The sequence below is a fragment of the Euprymna scolopes genome, chromosome 5 (genome assembly GCF_053919585.1).
Source record: "Euprymna scolopes isolate OS-2025 chromosome 5, ASM5391958v1, whole genome shotgun sequence".
Classification (NCBI taxonomy): Eukaryota; Metazoa; Mollusca; class Cephalopoda; order Sepiida; family Sepiolidae; genus Euprymna; species Euprymna scolopes.
In genome coordinates this window covers 134,850,455-134,871,339 of record NC_136486.1, presented here as the reverse complement: position 1 = coordinate 134,871,339, position 20,885 = coordinate 134,850,455, and the positions used below count along the sequence as shown (strand labels likewise).

At 36.0% G+C, this 20,885-nt stretch overlaps 1 protein-coding gene across 7 annotated transcripts in view; it reads left to right on the top strand.

Annotated features, from left to right (window-relative positions):
- The window catches only part of LOC145276991 (carbohydrate sulfotransferase 15-like), a 180,183-nt gene that overhangs the window by 21,551 nt on the left and 137,747 nt on the right, over nucleotides 1–20,885 (top strand). Inside the window, exon 2 of one of the 7 annotated variants that reach the window (XM_080128562.1) lies at nucleotides 3,932–4,172. The exons of the other annotated variants lie outside the window; for them this stretch is intronic. The gene's annotated coding sequence lies outside the window, so the exon portion shown is untranslated. The remainder of the gene's footprint in view (nucleotides 1–3,931; nucleotides 4,173–20,885) is intronic. 7 annotated transcript variants of the gene reach the window in all.

Genomic DNA, 20,885 nt, shown 5'->3' with positions numbered 1-20,885 from the left:
TCGGTACAGTGATTGAATGTAAAGAAAACAGATATAACTCCTACTCTGACTCTGTTTCTATCTATCTATCTATCTATCTCTCCCTCTAAACACATTTAGACAAAGAGATGAAACTATAAACCGCATAATAAGCGAATGCAGCTGAAAAAGAATATAAGAATAGACACGATCAAGTGGGAAAGACGATACACTGGGAATTATGCAGACAACTAAATTTTTAGCACCCAGGCAAATTGTACAAGCACAAACCGGCTGTACTTGAAAATAAAAGTCACAAAATCCTATGGGACATGGATATATAATAGATAAACCTATCCAAGCAAGAAGACCGGGTGTCATACTGGTTAACACGAAAGAAAAGACCTGCCAGATTGTAGATTTTACTGTTCCAGAAGAAGAACAAGGAGACTGGGAAGCGGAGGAAATACACTGAACTGGCTAGAGAGCTCAAAGAAATATGGAAGGTGAAAAGAAATCAAGATAACACCGCTAATAGTAGAAACGCTAAGAACAATATAGAAAAGTTTGAAAAGATAATGGGAGAGACTGGAATCAGGTGATAGCTGTGAAAATACAACGGATAAGATTAATAAAAACTGCTGAAATATTAAGGGACCCCCTTGAATGCGGAAACTAATACCTATGAGCTACAGACACAAACTGGACATACAGAAATTGCTACAGATGTAAAACACAAAGGAGTGTCACATGGAATCATGAAAACTGGAACTGTATAATTGTAAGATAATCTCCCTACCTCCCCCTCCCCATCCCATTTTGTGTGTGTGTTGCCAAAAACTTACGCCACAAATATTGCGGAGGGTCAAGGAGGATGTAAAGACCCAGGAGAGAAAACATTAGCCAGATCTCCGCTGGACGAGTGCAAAGAGGACTGGGACCTGGGGGGGGGGCTTTTTGCCACCCAAATTCCAGTGAAAACCAATGTTCGCCTCCAACGAGAAATCAATGGTAAGCGGATGTTCCGATAACGCGAATACATTTGCAATGGTTATCGAAAGAAGTGGAGAGTACTGGAAATCTGGGGAGACTTATTGTCGCTCAGACTCCGGAGAATGCCACAAGTTGTTTTCAAAGAAAAATCTTAGATGACTTTATTACACCTAGTGAGTAGATAATAATAAGACTTCTACTGGATAAGTGCAAAGAGGACTGAGACCTTGAAGAAGCTTGTAGCTACACAAATTTCAGTAAAATCCAGGGGTCGCTGGCAGAAGTAGTAGTGGTAATAGTAGCTTAATGTTGACACGCTTGACACATTCGTACTAAATTTAACGTAATTTGGACAATAGAAAGCATATGAGGTTTTAGAGTATATATTACCTAGACTCCAGGCAACACCACCGGTTACTATTAGTAGTAGTACTCTCTGGTGATGACTTTTGTGAGAACTCCTAGTGAGTACATAATAATAACAATAATTCGTAAGTAGTAGTAGTAGTAGTAGTAGTAGTAGTAGTAGTAGTAGTAGTAGTAGTAGCTTGTGTTGACACGCTCGGCATAGTCATGCTAAATTTAATGCAATTCGGACAATAGATAACAGATTGGGGTTTAGAGTATATATTACTTATTGATATTTAAATAATGAATCTGTGCTAAAATATAATTTGTCACCATCTGTTTTACTCATTTTGAATACGTAGTAATAGTAGGAGTAATACCATGATTTTCATCAGAGGTGCGGAGTATGAGATTTTGTAAGTAGTCGGAGTCGTATTCGTAAAAAATGAGCTGGAATCGGATTTTTTTTTCACACGATTCCAATTATTACTGAATGTTCGAAGACATAAAAATAAGAGTCGTTGCCGGATATTTTGGAGTGCTAAAAGTCAGAGATGAACCTTATATTGTCAGTCTTTTGAAGCCTGATTTTCATATCCTATCACACGTTCCCCAATTTGAATACACGAGTTGTCCCTCCCTCATTGTTGTTCGTTGGGAGGTGACGGTGGTTCAGTGGTTAACGACACGAACTGATAACCTGGATGTCGCAAGTCCGAATCCAGTTCGTTCAACAAAACTCACTTTCACTTAGGATGTTGGCAACCTTCATGTAGTCCATTCCGTAAGTACCTGGTATCTTTCCGGAATGGAAGTCTGACTAGACAAATATCAGGGAAAACAAAGCCAACAATAGAATCTTAGGATTCAAACGATATGATGATTATTCTTCGTTGAGATCTCTCTCGTGTCCAACAACTGATACGTCAAAATCCTTGTCTGTGTCTTTTTCCTCTGCCTTATCTTAAACGCTATGTTGTGTCAAAACATAATTTCTACTGGCGACATTCCTCCTCTATACCCTATTTCTTTAACGATGCGATGGTGTTTCTTTACTATTTTATATCCTACTGGTCGGTACGCCGCCATGTAGTACAGTTTTATGCTCTATTTTTAAAAGACCACTTGAAGGAGTTCTGAGCGGACAATTGTGCCATTGCCTACTACTGGGCCTTGTTCAAGAATTATATTCGCCTATCCTTCTGAAATCGCAACACCGTTTTTTGCAATTCTCTCTATACGTCCATGGGCAAATATGGGTTGTATCAATAGCAAATCTCTAGACCAACGAATCAAACGTGCTGAAACAAAGGAAGCAGGTTATAGATCAAACAATTCTAAAGAACAAATGCCACAGTAGTATTTATAAAAAGACTGACTAGCAACATCACATATGTAGGAGAGAGGTTGTAGAAAAGTAGCAATGTTGGGGTTAATCAAATTACAGATACGTTTCTACACTTTAGCAAGTCTCATAAACTGGGATAAAAATTCACCATTACACTGGAGGTTTGGGTGGATCAGAGATATTTTGGGTATGGTTATTCTATAAAAAATAAAAAATTACTTGTCCGTAATGAATAAATATTTAATTGAAGATTAAAATCGACAAAAAGTATTAATGTATTTTTAATCAAACATACCTGCATTCACGAATCTTACCTTAATACATATTGTTCTATACCTGTATATCTTAATAAACGTTGTTGCTTACCTTTGATCTCTGACAACTGTTTTGACTAAAAGTCCAGATTCCTGTATTTACAGCTAAATAAACTGTCCCCTTTTCTCTATGATCGTTTCCTAAGGGATCCGTGTTCGTTTCTCTTCGACGTATTTTTCTAACGATCTACAGTATCAGTTTTTAGGTGAGTCCATACATCTCTAAGCGGGGCTCTGTCCATCGGCTCTCAGTCTGTGACACTTTGAACAAGTATTCGCATCACTGAAAGTGCTGATAAAATCTTCTATTCTGTAATAAAAACAAACGTGTCTCTCCCAATTTTTAAAAATTTTCTTATTTTGTTTTAGCTGAGGATGGGACATCCTACTGGATGCCAAACATTCATCCGCTATAGACATTACGACCGAGAGATCGTTTTAATATTCTAACCGTTTCTTTAAGTAGAAATGTTTGTATCTTTTCTGCACTTCGTTCACCGTGTATATTTGCCAGATTACTTTAAAAATTCCTTATCATGGGCCCGGTTGCATAGTCATCATGGATGGTGTATGCCATATTTACAACTGTTTTATCAGGTAGATGTTCTCATGAATTACTGCTACACTTATTCAATTTTTAAAAGATGGACTAGTGGAGACATTTACAGACTCCATTGTGTCGCATTGTGTAATAGCCGTTCCTCGGCTGAATCTCACAAATTAATTTCAAGTTACCCGAACTTTCTACTTGTAAGTTGTAGCAAGTAGTTTTGTAATTCTTTCTCATGGGTCTGGTTGCTTCTATAATTAATAGAATGATGGGGATCTTCCTAAAATTCCAGTTTCTTTTCATGTCGTACATAAGGTCCTGTAAATTTTATTATTTCTTCTTTATCAGCTCTGTTTAATCCAGTATCATTGTGGACGCTAACTTTTACTGTTGCGCCTTTTGTACCATTATGTTGCGTAGATAACAGTTCTGCAGTGAAATAGAGAGAGGAGCAGTAGGAGGTAGCAGGACTGGCGACGTCACGCGGGGATAGCAGCAGAGCAGTAAGACAGAAAGAGTGGAGTGGGAAAGACGTGACGGCATAAACAGCAGGAAAAGACAGCAGGCGACAATGAATTCCAACTAGCCGGTGTCAGCCCTATAAAAATTTGTTATTTAAAATGGAAAGCGCGGACAGGAAATAAAAGTGTCTCTCAAAAAAGTAAGTTCAAAGTATTTCGTTTATTTGTGTTGGCTTGGGAGAGGTGCTAGTCTAGTGGCACTGATGGGTTGTGATACAACGAAACAGTACTGTATGTCGATGACCATATATATATAAATATATATATATAAATATATATATGTATATATATGTATATATATATATGTATATATATACATATATATATATACATATATATATATACATATATATATATACATATATATATATATATATATATATATATATATATATATATATATATATATAGCGGAGTTAAAAGAATAAAAATATAATTAATCTACTTTTAACTAATGTTTTTACCTTCTACTTTTTCATTAATTATCTTAATAAAGCGACAGAGTTAGTTAAGTTAATAATGTATATTTCTGAATTTTTTTTTAGATAACGATTGATTATTCAAATTATTTGCATTCTTCGGATTACTGTTCTCATCGTGCATGATATTTTCACACCGTTTCGGTTTATATGTAACCTCCAACCTTATTCAGATGCATTTTATCGACATCTTCCACGAAATCTTTCTGTCAAACTCGGGAAATTCCGTGCCAATTCATGAGTTCGGCAGAAAGATTAGCGAGATATCGACAAAATATACTTGAAGAAGGTCGGAGGTTACATCGATCGAAACGCAGTGGAAATGATACGCAAGATGAGAAAAATAGTTCGAAGAATCCAAATGATACGATGAATAAAGTGTGTTTTGAGATGAAACTCAGTCACCATATTTCTTCCCGTATAAATATGCCCCAGTTGACTGTCCAAGTGAAAGAAGAGGAAGTATATATTCATGTCTACGCGAACAATATCAGTAAACACTTAAACACTCATATAAATTATATATAAATGGTCTTTCAACACTGCTAGAATGAGCAATTGTTTTAAGTCTACCACACGCGGGAATAAATAGAATTATTGTTGTATTTTAGTGTAAATAACAAAAGATTATGTTGTATCACAATGATGATCTTTCTCGTTATAAACGCGACAAGGCAAAATAAATGCGAAATTCAAATAAATAATTAGTTCTAAAAGAGTAGAAAGCGAACCTTGTGTTTACTTTCGGCAGCACCGTAGCTATCTTTATTTTTTGCTTTTATCCTCACAATCCATGAGCGATGTTTCTGACAAAAGGGGAAGAATTGCTGTTTTATGTTTCGGTATCGGTCAGTATAACATTGTCGTTGGCTATTTTTTTTTTTTTTTACCATGAAGCAGTATTTTTAACTTCTTACATTAAGTGGCATTATGACTTGTCTGGAGCGATTTCCATAAAACAATCAATAAGCAAGAATTAATGATTGATTTCCACAAAACTTGACACAGAATAGCGCTCATTTTGGCAAAAAATATGCTACAATAATTTTTCTATTAAATGATATACTCCCTCCTGTCGCATGGCAGACGAACATATATTACATTGCCTCTCAGGAAGGAGGTGATGGTTGAGAGGATGTTATTATCACGAACGAACATATATTACACTAAACACCGCAGAAGATGCTAATGTCTAGAGGATGGTCTCATGAGAACAAAACAATTACTAAACCACCTAGGCGATAATGCTTGGGACTATGGTATCGTAACACCAATAACAGATGCTACACTATTCTGTCCCAAAAAGGAAGGGTTAATATCTCGGAGAATGGTATTATTACAACAGAACACAAACTACACTACTCTCTACCCTTAATTGAGCACCAAAAGATTGTACAGGTATAGTAAAACATAATTTGAGCTTTAAAAGACAGTAATAGTTTAGTTTTGGCTCCAGATATAAAAATAATTGTTTAATTTCGGTGTCAGACAGACAGATACCAAATCTCCATTATTGATAGATATGAATAATAATGTGAATCAAAGATTTTTTTTCTGGCTTCTTTTTAATATTTCCATGAGAAAAGGTTTTAACTATTATCACTTATTCCTTGTAGAATATGAATTAATTTTCATTATTTTAAATGCCAAGCCTCTCTAAGTTTCCAGTGTCTATGCAGGCATACAGTTTCATGCAGATTTAATTTTGTATCCAACAGATTGAAATATGATTTATTATTTGACTTTGGAAAGCTGTTTGTTGAGTGCAAACAAGTTTGCCATGATGAATATTGCACCACCGTCTGAAAACGATGCTGCAAATGTCTCAGCAGATGATCTGCGTAGTCAGACGCTGTAATTTGATTTTCCTGGCTGGCAGCTTGCCAGTCATTAAGAAAAAATATTGTATTGCGAGTGAACTTCTCAGATAACATGAATGTTACTACTCATATTCACAACCTGCTAGACCTGCCAGGAATTACCTCGGCTCGAAAGCCAACAGAGTATAAGCTGTTTTTGAAATGGTCTTTTCCATTAACTAATGAACAGCTGATGCTCTGTGCAGTTCTAGGAGGTTCATCTTCCCAGATCGTTGCCTCCCGACTTTCAGGTGGAGTAAGTTTATTGCTTACTATCTGGGATGCCCCTACTGTGCAATGCCGACTAGGTTGCCCATACAACTTTTTATAGACCAGGGTGTTATTCCTTCAAGGGCGGTGGCTTGAATCCTCCTCACCTTCCGACCTTGTGTTACATCTGCCTGCGGTTGAAAGGAAGTAAATAACATTTGCTAGGTGTTGACATAAAACCTGTAATCCTGCTATTTTATGAAATTCATTGACGGATTACCATGGATGTTAGTCGGTGTATTCTACCTTCTAACAATGTGAGGTCGAAAACTCACAACATCTCTGGTCATTTATCGATCCCTTGTCAGGACACTGATGGAGTTGGCCATGGCAGTAAAATGTTATTCACGTAAGGTAGCACTAATAAGACGGTCAGTGAGTAAAAGAGAAAAGTACCGTAGAAAAGTGCAAGTGTTGTGCTAATGTTATCACTGAAAGAAAGGGTATGTGCTAAGATTTATATCCCCTTGTCATTGTGTTAAATTTAAGAGGAGAATACTCTTGAAAGAGTTATGTGAACCAAAGTTGGACAGGTACGTCCATGTTCTTGTTGAGTGTCACTTGTTGGGGAATCCGATGTTTGATCATGGTGAATTTGCTGTGTAGCTAAGCTTTTTCAGCGAATCTACAAGTGTGTAGAGCGCGCGCGTGTGTGTGTGTGTGTGTTTTCTGAGATTAACTTAAAAAAAAAGCTTTATAATGTCTCTTCTGATGTTGTAGCGTAGAAGCTTGGATCGCTCCTTGAGGATGTTCCGTACCTTTTTTATCGCCATCTATTTTAGTGTTTATGACACCTGTACCAGGCCTTTTAGTCTGTCTTGAAATATTGTAATTTGGCACAGGTTGTGCAGGATTAGTTTTTTCAGTTTTGTTTACGTTTTCTAAGGTAGGGAACTTACCTAAGCATAGGGTTGGTTAGATTGCTCTCCCCTTCTGAGTACCGCTGTAGATTTTACTGACATTTTGTGGTGACAATGTTTTGGTATTTGCAGCAGAATTTTTACATCTTAAACATGTATACTTTTTTATATGTGCATAGACTATAATCCGACCGAATACTCTCCTTTCAAATCTTGTTGCTTATGAAGTTTTAGATCTGTGAGAGGTATTAACCTGTTACGTAATGTAACGTTATGCATGTGTCACGTGCCGTGATTGCCATTATTTAGTCGAAATTTTTTACGATGCCAGAGCGCCTTTTTTGCCCTTCTTTTGTGGAGCTGGTTTTAACTCATTAAAAAAGACCTTGTGCCACACTTTTGTTTTCGTGGGGAAGATTATAAATAGCAAAAGAAAAAAGGAGTTTTAATATGAATATCAATACACAAAAAAAAATTATAGGAGTATAGATTATTTGGCACATTTTTCGCATAGAAATTACATGCAACTTTATGGCATTGCAATTTAAAGGATATTTTGTAAATAAATTCATTTTTCCTATTTTAAAACAAGACTTTCTCAACAGTTCTTTCTATCCCCATTATTATTATTATTATTAGTAGTAGTAGTAGTAGTAGTAGTAGTAGTAGTATTGCTATTGTTATTATTATTATTGTTGTTATTGTTATTATTATTATTGTTATTATTATTATTATTGTTATTGTTATTGTTATTATTATTATTGTTATTATTATTGTTATTATTATTATTATTATTATTGTTATTATTATTATTATTATTATTGTTATTATTATTATTATTGTTATTATTATTGTTATTATTATTATTTTTATTATTATTATTATTGTTGTTATTATTATTATTATTGTTATTATTATTATTATTGTTGTTATTATTATTATTGTTATTATTATTATTATTGTTGTTATTATTATTATTATTGTTATTATTATTGCTGTTATTATTATTATTATTATTGTTGTTGTTGCTGTTGTTGTTCTTATTATTGTTGTTGTTGTTGTTATTATTATTATTATTATTATTATTATTATTATTATTATTATTATTATTATTGCTGTTGTTATTATTGTTATTATTATTATTGTTATTTTTTTTTTATTCAATTTTAACCCCAAACAAGGCACAGTGCCACTTTGAAGCAGGGGGCTACTATTAGGGAATTAATTAGCGGGGTCATTATGAAGGGAGAAGAGTAGAAAGATGTTTGTTAACATTACACTTGAACTTCTGCATATCATTGCAGTTGGGAAAGCAGAATCCCGGAAGGGAGTTCCAAAGACCCGCAGTTCTGGGGAAGAAACTATTGGAGTAAAAGGCTTTCTTGCACCTAGGGATCTCCACTGTAAAGGGATGAGACTTAGTAGCTTGTCGGGTTTGTCGGGGGTAGTTACGTCGGGGAGGTACAAGTGTTTGCAGTTCGTCAGAGCATTCACCATTAAAGTATTTGTAGAACAGGCAGAGGGATGCAACATCTCGTCGATGGGACAGAGGTTGAAGCCCAGATGACAGTTCAGGACCTATCAGGTTTGCGACTCTTTTTTGAACCCTGTCCAGGAGCGAGAGACAAGCAGCAGATGCACCAGCCCAGATGTGACAACAGTACTCCATACATGGGCGAATTGTTGCCTTATAGAGGTATAGGATACTGGCAGGCGTAAGTAGTTTTCTAGCACGGTAGAGGGAGCCAACCTTCCTTGCAGCAGCCTTGGTAATGCTCTCAATGTATCTATTCCAGTTCATATTCCCTGTAAACGTTAGGCCGAGGAGTTTAAAAGAAGTACTTTCAGGCAAAGTGTTCTTGGCCATTGCTATTGGTGGTAGAGAAGGTTTCTTGTAGTTATTGAAGGAAACAAGCTTAGTCTTAGCAGCATTGAATGAGACCAACCATTTTTGTCCCCATTCCACTACGGATTGGAGGTCATCCTCTAGTGTTTCTGCCATTTTCTTGGATATGTGTTCATTTGTTTTCCCCTCATATCTGTTATAGAGAGTGGTGTCATCGGCAAATATACCCATCTCCGAAACAATATTATCAGGGAGGTCGTTTATGAATATCAGGAACAATAGAGGTCCAAGGATAGACCCCTGAGGCACTCCCGCATTTATGTCATATTGTTTGGATGTACGTCCGTCGAGGACAACTTTGATTTTTCTATTACTTAAGAAGGATTTAATTACGTTATGAATTCTTCCAGTGATTCCATATGATCTAATTTTCCTTAGAAGACCATCGTGCCATACCCTGTCAAAAGCCTTAGATATATCAAGGGCCACCGCTCTACCCTCCCCTGTTTTATCCAATGAACGGTATATACGTTCAGAAACTACAGTTAAGATATCTGCTGTTGAACGGGCTTGCCTGAATCCATATTGTTTGTCAGTCAAGAGTTTAGCAGCTGTTAGGTGCTGGACTAGGGCTTTATTAACTAAGGACTCAAATATTTTGGCGAAAAGCGGGAGGAGGCTAATGGGGCGATAATTTAGTGGGTCAGTTCTTTCACCAGAATTCTTGAAGACTGGTACCACAGAGGCGGTTTTCCAGCAGTCGGGAAAACAAGATTCGTTAAGGCATTTATTGTAAAGTTTGGACAGAACTGGAGCAACCTCGGCAGAGCATTTTTTTAATAGCACAGCCGGGATGAGATCTGGTCCACATGCTTTAGAGGTGTCTAGGTTTTTTATAATAGCATGTACCTGAGAAGGGGTGATTTTCAAGTCGTCAAGTGTGGCGTCTGTTCGCAGAGGAAAATCAGGGAGTGAGTGGTGTACCGAGTTCAGTGTGGAGTTTGAGGTAAACCGACTGGCAAGCAGATTAGCCTTGTCAGTTGCCGTGCAAGCAACCTCATGATTGTTTGTTAGTGGGGGAATAATTGACTGTCCATTATTAACTACGCTGTTGTAGATTTTCCAAAAATCCCGGGTTCCTAATTTCTGTGCTTCGATGCGCTTTCTAGTGGTTTCAGAGTAATCTGACTTAGCTGTGTCTATCACTCTCTTACAATTATTTCTAGCTTCTATAAACTTCTGTTTATTTGAGCTGGACTTATGTCGGTTGAATCTGCGGAACGCATGCTGCCTTTGACAAATGGCAGCTGCACAAGCAGAAGTAAACCATTGGGAGGAGTGGGGCTTGCTATAGTATTTCCGTGCGGGAACATGTGCTTCAATAGCAGTTTTGAACCATTCAGTTGTCTCATTTGTACACTGTTCCGCTGGAAGAGTAAAGATATTTTGCCATGGGGCATCTCTGATGAGCTCCCTGATGGCTTCCCAATCAGCCTTTTTGTAATACCTCGTTGTTTTGAGTAGTGGGTCTTCAGTTTTGGGGCGAGAATTTAGGCTGATTTCTACCATTATCACAGCGTGATCAGCATTCCCGAGTGGGCTATGGGCATTTGTTGTACAGTCATTGGGAACTGTTGTCAGAAAGAGATCTAGAAGTGAGGCATGTTGATCGTGCTGGTCTGGGAAACGTGTCGGAAATGTAACCATCTGAGATAGGGAATGAGATATAGAGAAGCTATATGTGGCGCTACCAGCTACGTCTGTGTGATTTGAGAATCCTAGCCAGTTACTGTGGTGGACATTGAAGTCACCAAATACATGTATTTGTGCGCTAGTATCGAGGGAGAGTGCTATATATTATTATTATTATTATTATGATTATTATTATTATTATTATTATTATTATTGTTGTTGATGTTGTTTTTTACATGCAAGTTCTGTTTTGTTTTGTGTATCTGTTTTATTTTTTCGTCGTCGATTTTATTTGGACAAGAATAAAATACCGATACTACTACTACTACTACTACTACTATACTACTACTACTACTATTGAGTATGATGATTATGATGATGACATTATTATATAGAACTCGCGAGACCCATGGAAATTCCACAGCAACATATTTCATATGAAAATGGAGACGCCGTGATATAATTGTAGCCCTTTTGTTAAAACTGTAAAAATATTAATCTAAGTAATCTGGTTAATGTAATGTCAAAATATATCTGGTTATTACGATTTATCTTCAATATCCTCATTGGATTCTATTGTATGGACGCCCGGCGCAAACGGAAACACTATTATCATTATATACTATCTATAGATATCATTATGCTTTAGACAGAACAGATATTACCTTTGGATCCTAGCCGGAAGAGCAAGAAGGTATATTTTAGTTTCACGTACGGCCCATAAGGGACATCATTTTTATTTTATTTTATTTACTTATTTTTACATTGCGTCTTCGGTGATCAGGATCCTATTTATTAAAAAAAAGAGAATAGAAGGTGATAACAAACTACGAACATTATTAAATTAGCGTATCTATATACCAATTTAATGTTTATCACTTTCTAACCCTCTTTTTAATTAGTAGGATCTCCAATCGAATAATCTATCATCTGGAAACGGTGACAAACGTACGTACGTTAAAGGTACTACGATATTGATGTATAGATGATACCAAATGTAGCACGAAGCAAGCACCATTAGCAGGTGTGTCTTATCACTGGTAGTAGCAGTAGTGGTACTACTACTACTACTACTACTACTACTACAAACAACAAATAATAACAGTAATAAACACTTCAAGTTGTTACTTCTTCGCTAAGTATTCAACGGATAAGGTTTTTTAGTATTTTATTACAATCTTGTGCATCACTTGCCTTCTATCGCTTAATTTACGCGACCGAGACGTTTCTTTTCCCGTTTTCTCTGAGTCTCAAGTACTTTTACTTATTTGTGTAGCGTGATAAGTATCGCTTTGTGTTTTCTTATATTTATTTATAAATTCAAGTCACTGTCTTTTTAACAATTGTAATGTGTTTTACTATTTTCAAAAAAAAAAATACATTTTCACCAGTTTATTTATGTATTGTACTCAAAATTCCAAGCTGAAACGGATACTGAGAAAACATTTTTTTTCTAATGTAAGTGATTTCAGTTAAAACCAAATTTCACTTTATAAAAGTAATGCGGTGAGAAATATAAAAGAATCAGTCTTGGGTATAATTACAAGTAAAACAAATATATTTTTATTCTATATACATGCGTGTGTGTTATGCCTACACCAAGAATATTTGGCATAATAATAGCAGGATAAATTTTAAATTCGTATAGATTAGGCACGGCCAAAAACGGAAGGAGAAAGTAAGAAATTTTGGCGGATCTCTCTTTAAAAATCTACCAAAATTCAAATAATTATCCAATCAATACGAAATTTTTACCGATTATTAAGTGAAGAACGAATTTTTAATGGTGTATTTTTCCCATAATCAATATTTATATATAAACATATATTGCCTACAACCCCCTTTCTTTATTTGTGGGTAGAAATATGCTTAAAATAATCACCCGAAACTGTGCAAAATATATTGTATTGTGGGGATGGTGAGGATTGTAAATAAAACAAACAAAAAAAACAACTGCGCACGTATCAGGTTTTAAGGTTGAAAATCCGAATTTAATTAAATAGGAAATGCATTGAAAGCCAAGTACGTCCAAGGATGGAATACTGTTGCCATATCTGGACAGGAGCTGCTAAAAACAGCCTATCCTGCATTGAAAGAGTACAAAATAGACTTCGTGGCTTAGTGAGGGATGCCCTTTTCTCTACCCTGCAACCTCTCTCCCACAGAAGAGACGTTGCCAGCCTATCCTTGTTTCATCGTTATTTTCATGGCAGGTGCTCGTCTGAACTCCAATCTCTGGTCCCCCCTCGCCAATCTTTCACGAAAAACATCCGTCTAGCTGAATCCACTGTGAAAAATTTTCCCCACTCTATATCTGTGCCTAAATCAAACGCGGGTTCCATGAACAAAGCTTCTTTCTTAGAACTGCACGCCTGTGGAACTCTGTTCCGTCTGCCTGCTTCCCATCGGACTACAACTTGGATGTCTTCAAGTCCAATGTTAACAAATTCCTAATGAACCGCCCCCTTAAGTAAACACTTCATCAAATCTCCACACTAACGTAATGTACTTGCAATAACCCTTATCCCTGAGTGGCTTCCGGGCCTTGATAAGTGGTGATCACTGTGTAGAAAAAAATCGATACCAAAAAAAAAGTCGATAAATAACTGCGTATTTTGTTAAAAATACGATAATTTCTTTCGGCAATTTCTTGTCACTTGATATCAATTCACGCATGGTCGACTATAAGTTGTTCTGTTTTTACAAACAATCGTTACCTCGCCCTTTTCTAAAATTACGAATTATGAATTCATTTTGTCTTGTAAGGCCTTCCGTAGTTTCTTAAAAAAATGAACATTAAATTTTGGATTTTTTAATTTCGATGCGGGATTTCTACATATTGAGATAAAAGATGAAATTATTTGAAATTCAGGTACTAACGTTATATTTTTGCATATTCTTATAGCAAATCATCCTATATTTGATTTTAGACAAAAAAAAATTAATTGATTCAAAAAGCTTTAAAAAATATTTATTTGTTTATCTATGGATAGAAAAATTTGCGGTGAATGGTGCTTATTTTTTTAATTTTATTTTTATTTTTATTTCATTTTATTTTTTTGCTTTCTTTAATTTACAATTTAAAATTCTATTAAAAGTAGAAAAAGTTTTACATTATCCGGCTTTTATCTTTTTGGAAAAAAAAGTTTTTTTATGAATTATTGATTTTAATAGATTTTAATTCGTTTTAAAAAAAACAACAACGTGGTTTTTCTTTCTTTCTTCCCCCCCCCCTGCCTAGTATAAATTCTAAAATCTGGATATCTTTATTTAAAAAATTGGATTCACTTAATCTATTATATAAAGAGCAGTTGTCTTCATGTGTATATTTTTATCTTACTTTTTTTCCAATTTTTTTCATCAATGGGAATGGGGCATCCATCTCTTATATATTCAAAATAATAAATCTTTTTTAAGATTTTACCTGTCCCTTGAAGTGCGATTACTTGAATCTATCTTGCACTTTGTTCTCCGGGTATATTTTCCAACTAGATTTTGAAATTTAGTTTCATGAGTTCAATTGCTCGTATAATTACTAGGATGGCAGGGATATTCCTTAGATTCTAGTTTCTTTTAATGGTTCAACGGGAATTTATTCACTTTAGATTTGAAAATTACCATGCTATAATCAGCCGAGAAGCAGCCACACGATATTATGTTCCACAGACGGACAGTTCTAGGAAAGTAACTCTGTTCATGGAAATTTCGTTTCTGTGACCAAGGTCGCTGGGAAAATGGTGGGATCCTTCTACCGCTCCAGAAGATATCTCACTACTGATGCAATTCTCTATCTATATAAGAGCCAAGTACGTCCAAAGATGGAGTACTGCTGCCACATCTGGGCAGGAGCTGCTAAAAACAGCCTATCCTGCCTTGACAGAGTACAAAATAGACTTCGTGGCTTGGTGGGGGATGCCCTTTTCTCTACCCTGCAACCTCTTTCCAACAGAAGAGATGTAGCGAGCCTGTCTTTGTTCTATCGTTATTTCCATGGCAAGTGCTCGTCTGAGCTCCATTCTCTGGTCCCCCCCCCTCGCCAATCTTTTTCAAAAAACACCCGACTAGCTGAATCCACTGCCAAAAACTTTCCCCACTCTTTATCTGTGCCTAAATCAAAACGTGGATTCCATGAACAAAGCTTCTATCTTAGAACTGCACGCCTGTGGAACTCTGTTCCGCTTGCCTGTCTCCCTCCCGACTTCAACCTGGATGTTTTCAAGTCCAACACAAACAAATTTCTGATGAACCGCCCCCCCCTAAGTAATGACACCTTATCAATTCTCCAATACTATTGCTACACTATCCCACTGATTACTGTACACACAATAACCCTTATCCCCGAATGGCCATTGGGCCTTGATAAGTGGTGAACTCTATGTAAAAAAAAAACTACTGAGCATAGCTAGAGAGTGGGGCAAGTTATTGACGGTTGTCGTAGCTAGACAAGTTTTACTGGGAGGACCATAGCTTGGAGCTCAGTCGAGCACCTACCATAAAAGTAATGATAGAGCAGAGTCAAACTCTTCAGTGAGAAAGAGGAAGTTGCCGACAAAAAAAAACAGGTGTTATTTATCGGACGATTTCTTCTAATAGCGTCCATTTCCCTTAACATTATGTCTTAATAAGAAGAAAATGAACTCAAAACGTTTATTACTCGGATGAAGGGGAGATAATTTACTTGTAACCATACCAAACACCGTAAATATGGCGTTTTTTGTTTATAATTGCATCAGTGACAGCACGAAATGAGTTGCTTTTCAATCCGAATGATTCATTGAAAAATATCGCGTTGCTTTGTGTGGGAGTTTACTTTATAGAAGTCATATGGGATTTTTCTAGTTTCGTCTTTATTTTTGTTTGTTTGTTTTTGTTTTGTTTTTGCTTTGTTTTTTTAGGAGCGGCGGTGGCGCACCAACGCACCATTCCATTTTAAAAAAAAAAACCCGTTGTTGTTACATTTCTTTTATAAATCGCGAGTAAAATATACGCGTAATTTTAATAAATTGAGAACGATTACGGTTAAAAATAGTAGCGTTTAAATTAAGAAGGTAGACATTGTTATACAAAAAGTGACGGAATTCCGAGACCGTCACTTTCACCCACACAAAATGTTGTGTGCGTGTGGGGGAGGGGTGTACGCGCGTGCTTGGGGGCATGTGTCGACAAATGAATCAATTTTCGGATCTTGAATTCAGATTTATCATAATGAAGAGCGAATTTAAGATTTTTGCAGCTTTCGTTCGTTGTGTTACGTCTGACTGTATAAATAAATTATATACGCTACATTAAGTTAATTTAACATTATTTCGCTACACATTTGGATACATTTTCTCTGTGTGTGTGGTTGTGTGCGCGCGCGCGTGTGTGTGTTTGTATGTGTATGTGTGTGCTTCTTTGCGTATGTTTGTGTGTGTTTGTGTGTGCTTCGTTTGTACAATTGTTTTGTCAGTTTTTTTAATCCATTCATTATTTCCTTTATTTTTATTTTAATTGTTATTTCACTCCCAAAAAAAGGCACAGAGCCTCTTACTCGTTGGATCAGGTTTGCAGGGATACTATTTACGAAGTTGGGCAGCGAGGTGTCTGTTTACATTTCACTTGAATTTCTGCATGTCACTACAGTCAGGGAAGCAGGGACCCGGGAGGGAATTCCAAAGTGCAGTAGTCCGAGGGAAAAAAGCTATTCGAGTAGAAGGTTTTACAGCATTTATGAATTTGTATAATGTAGAGGTGGGATTTTGCTGCTTGTCGGGTTTGTCGATGTTATTGTCGTATTAGTGCTTTGAGTTCGTTAGAGCACTTGCCATTTAAATACGTGTAGATCTATATATCTATAAAATACATTTTTAAGTCGTGGCAAGCTGGTCCTATATTTATCGTACTTAATTCACTTTCTGTAGGTTTTGGTTTTGATCTCAGCTCAAGTAATTTTTTTGACTTACAAGAAGTGAACTATTTAGAAGGAAAGAAACATAATAATCGCATGCACGTGTCACGGGTTCTGTTTGTGTTTTTGCTTAATTGTTGTTGTTTTTAAGAATTTAACGGAATTTAGGTTTATAATAAATAAGAAATCTGCATTAATCAAATTATTTATTAAAATATAATATTTCTGCATATTTTAAGACCGGGCAACGCCGGGCGGCCTGATAGTGTATATATATATATATATATATATATATATATATATATATATATATATATATATATATATATATATATATATATGACTTTAGGGCATAATTACAACACAAATACAACAGGAACACAATGAACTAGTTAATATTTAGTAGTATAGTACTTCTGCAATTTGAAAGCCTGCAATCTTTTGTGAATTCCTTGAATTAGATTGCAGCAATACTCCGGGAAAGGGCATCCCACTTTTCTTTAATTTTTGTCCAAAGTTCTGCCAAATTTGAAATTTTATCATTGCGTAGCTGTTGTTTGATGCAATGCATACGTTTTCGATAAGATTGAGGTCTGGAGATTGTGCAAGCCAATCCAAACACGGAATATCATGCTCTTCCAAGAACCTCTTGACATTGCCAGCTATGTGAATGAGAGCATTATTCTACATGAAGATGGGATTATCATCCAAATTCTGACCAAAGTAGGGTAGAAAATGCTCAGTCAACATATTAATGTACTTGGTCAAATTAATTCGACCTTGCAAGCGAACTATAGGCTCTGGACCATTGGTACTAACAATGCCCCACACCAAAACTGAACCTACACCACCTTGAAGCGTTGAAACTGACCGCCTTATCCCCAATGGGCTTCCGGGCCTTGATAAGTGGTGACTACCATGTAAAATAAAACAAATGGATTAAATTCTTCGTCTTTCCTCCGACGGACGTACGGCCTACCATCACTGCCTAACCTATTGAACTTGCTTTCATCGCTAAAAAACATTTTGACCAATATCAAGAGTAATGATCTTCATTACATCTGACGAAGTCTAGACGGCGTTTTTTTGTTCTTTACAGAAATCATTGGCTGGTGTCTTGCAACATATCCTCGCAAATGAAATTCCTTTAATCTGTTCTTGACAGTAGAAAGAGAGCACTTTTTACAAGACTGTACTGTTGTTGGATTTGGGGAGCCTTTCAAATCTGTTTCTTAGGCTTCGGATCTTGATAGTATTGTCTCCCCTGTTAGAAGTAACTCAAGTACGACCAGATTTAGGTGCATTACGAACACTGCTGGTGTTTTGGTGCTTTTGCATTGTCTTTCGTACTGTTTTCTCATCATATTTCAATCTGCGGTTGATTTCTCGATTGGATAAACCAGAGATTAATGAGCTCCTGACGATCACTAAGAGAAAGTCGTGGTATATGGACTAAATGTTACGTTGTATAACCTGGAACAACAACAATTACGATTAAAGATGCTTTGTTGCTTGTTAGTGGATATTTAAAATTGATTTAGGGGCGATATTTTAAGCTGTTTTTAAGCGAATTTGTTGCTGCGGACTTTCTTTTTGCCTCCTGAATTTGAAGTCATATTCTTAAATTGAAGTGAACACTAGAATATTTCAATTAAAAGTCAAAAATTAACAGGTAAAATTATAGATGAATAAAGGGCGAATCAACTGGTATAGGTTGTTTAAACAGTTTCATTAAATTCAGTTTAAATTTGCAGTTTCTGAAAGAAATTGCAAGTTCGGACTTTATTTTTGCCGACACTGTATTTCGGTCAACTAGTTGCTAGTAACTAGAGACCTCTTTTGGCGATAAAGCTTATACGAAAGCAAAGTTTGCAATGAAAATATCAGGTCTCCCTTGTTCCTTGAGTTAATATCAGGAGGTTCCGTCAAATGTTGTAAAATATAAGATTTGGTTTATGTAAATAAGACTCAATAGGGGTGCAGATTTCTCTCTTTTAAGATATAGGAATGGATGGGAACGGATGGAGGGGGGTAAAGATCGAGATAGACGTAATGGAAAACTAGAAAGAATAGTATTCGTATGCATGTGTGATGCTCGCTCTAAATCTTTAACATACTAGTGCGTATAGGTTCAATCAGCAGTGGAATGTGAATTCAACATATCTATGCTAAAAGGGTTTCAGATTAAATCGGGGTTATTCAGTTATGAAAATGCTTTTAATTTGACTAGAATTTTTACATGGTCAGAAAATGTACGACTTACATTAGCTTCTTGTATATCCCCGCTCCGCCACTATCATCCATACATACATTAGTGAAGAGGTTAAGAGATCAAAAAGAATATGAAATGACGCAAGGGAGAAAAGAAGAAAAGAAAAAGAAAGAATGGAAGAATCTTTTTTTCTTTTCTTCTTCTATATTTATATCTCAACACAGACTCAAATTCGCATTCTTAGTGGGTCTTATTTACGTACAACCAAATCTTATTATTCAACAACATTTAACGAACCCCCTAATATTAACTCCCTTTTACAAAGAAGACCTGATATTTTAAATACAAACTTTGCTTTGCAACGCAACGAAAATCATTTTTTACAAATCAGCAAAACACGTGTACGAAACTAGCCGTCATTTGTGCCTACTACTAACTACTTTCTATACGTGACGTCATCAATGTGCTTTAGGCCTCTTTTTCTAAATGGTCGTGACAAATATCACATCTGAGTTAAAACAACCTTGTGGAATTAGAGAACGAATCATGTTATTGAGGGTATCTTTACCTTGTGATCGTTACGTATCAGTTATATCAGTATATGCCCCTACTTTGGATAGTAGGCAGGATGTCAAAATGGAGTTTTATGAAGACCTGGGAAATGTATCAAAAGGATACCAAAAAGCAGATAAGATTTTGTTGCATTTAGACTTAATGCTCGGGTCGGAAATGACCACAACACCCGGGGTGTCTTGGAAAAATATGGCTTTGGTAAGGCATCAATAATAATTGATAATAGGATTCTTATTTTGCAGTTGTAAACTGAACATAATCTTGTAGTATAAATGTCCTTCTATCAACAAAACCCCGTTCACAAGGTAACTTGAATACACCCTAGATCAAAACATGGCCATATTCTTGATGATATCATCATGTGCAAACGTGATCTTCATGATATGTGTACAGTAAGAGTTATGTCTGGTGCAGACTGTGAGACTGATCATAAACCTGTTCGAGCTAAACTTAAGTTGTGTATAAGAAAAAAGGTTATAGCCAATGAAGTAAAGGTGCCTAAACGCATCGATGTCTCCTAGTTACAAAATAAGGAAGCGTGTGAAACTTGTATGACCTCATTTATTAATATTTCATTTGACGAAACTTGGGAACAATTCAAGTTATAAGTATATAGTAAAGGAGCTGAAATTCTTCGCTTTACGAAAATCGAACAGGGATTAGTTTGATGAAATCTTTTTGGAAGAGAAGTAAAAGCTTCACAAATAATGTTTAATGGATCAGCTAACATAACTGCAGAAAAAGTGTACAAAGAAGCTGAATTAAAAGTACAGCATAGGATATGTCGAATGAAGAACAAGTGGTAGGCCAAAATGTTAGCAAACATACAGACAGATTATGACTACAAAAATTAGAAATATATGTATTACAAAATCAGACACGATTTTGGGCCGCAGCCTCCAACATTGACACCTGTGAAATCCAAAGATGGTTCTGTCCTTTTCAACAATGCTGAGGGGATCATGGAACGATGGACAAAACATTTTCGGAATCCTTTTGATAATCTGCCTGAAGCAAACTATGTAGTTATTGATAGTCTCCCTCAAAAGGAGGTCGTTGGCGAGATGATGACTGATCTCAGCATTGATTAGACCAAAAGCACATTACCAGAGATTAACAAGGGGAAAGCACCATCACTTAACGGGATACACGTGGAATTATTGTTATTTGGAGAT